A 1,425-nucleotide genomic window follows, 5' to 3' on the forward strand; every position below is an offset into this window, starting at 1 on the left:
TCATCTAGATTTCAAAAGACAGCCTTGTTTTGTGTGTTCTCAGTGCAGTGTGAGAATGTGAGTCTGCCGCTCAATTCTGCAAAGTGCAGACTGCAGACTTTCAATTTTGTGAAAACAGTTGTCATGGTGAATGAAATGAACAAAATCCTTTAGCTGGAATTAGTGTTGCCAAATACTTTTTTCTAGATTTAGGAAAAATGAAACATAATGGAGAAATACTAAAACAATGAAAACTATTAATACTACAAAAAGTGCTCAATGCCAAGCAAAAAGGCAAAGCAGAGCGAATTAAATCAAATGTAGTTATTACTATCTGAAGCCTTTACAAATTGTTTCACCTAACGGATCATCAGAAGGTCTTATTCAAATAGAATCTATTTGAATAGAATTCTATTTGAATAAGACCTTCTGATGATCCGTTAGGTGAAACAATTTGTAAAGGCTTCAGATAGTAATAACTACATTTGATTTAATGGAGAAATACTGTATTTGATAGTTTGTGAAAAAATAGAACGCAAAAACAGTGGCAGAGCTGATGATTTTCACTCAACAAAAGCACGCATTGAAAGGAATCTTTTTTTTATCATAATGGAAGTTAGAAAATCAAAATTTTTTACGAATTTGGGGACATTTTGAAGTCGGAAAGTTCACTGGTGGGCATCTGGCAACAAAGCTGACTGGGTAAACCATGTTTATGACCAAACCTAATTTCTTGCTTAAGCCAAGCTTTCGATGACGTTTTTTTATGTTTGATGACACTTTATAATTATAAATATATATATGCTACAGCCTACACTATTGATTATGTCACTGACGGCTGGATTAATCACTATAATGACGTCATGCACTACACACATTGTATAATAAAATACTTTTTTTTTTATTCTAACCAAAAGCAACGTTTGAAGATGGAACTGCGGCAGGCTATCCAATGATAAATGCCTTGTGACATCTACAATAAATTCGTAATGAAACAAGAAAGCCATGACACTTCATGATTGAAAGCCTATTGAATAGTTCAAAAATATTTAAAATTTAACGTACCGGTACCAAATTTGTTTGAGATATTTAATGTTTCAGTATCTGAGCAACACCCACAATTAGATATTTGTTTCAGCTTAAGATGTTGTAACTTTTTTTTACAAAAATTTAGATAATCTATTTTGATTACCTCACTCCAATCAATTTTCACATCAGGATTAGTGCTTAACTTTCGATGAATAGCTTTGAGATCTTGTGACTTTAGTTCAGTTCCAAACAAGTTTCGAACGTGATCGCAAAACGTTTCATAGCGAAGGTTATCTGCATGATACGTTAAAGACGTAGTTTAAACTAAATTAGGTCTATGGATTCAATCATGCTAAAGTGATGATTATTATGTATTGTTTATTTATTAGCCTATAAAATATAAAGGGTGCTTTCTAT

Source organism: Aplidium turbinatum, chromosome 15, assembly GCF_918807975.1.
Source record: "Aplidium turbinatum chromosome 15, kaAplTurb1.1, whole genome shotgun sequence".
NCBI lineage: Eukaryota > Metazoa > Chordata > Ascidiacea > Aplousobranchia > Polyclinidae > Aplidium > Aplidium turbinatum.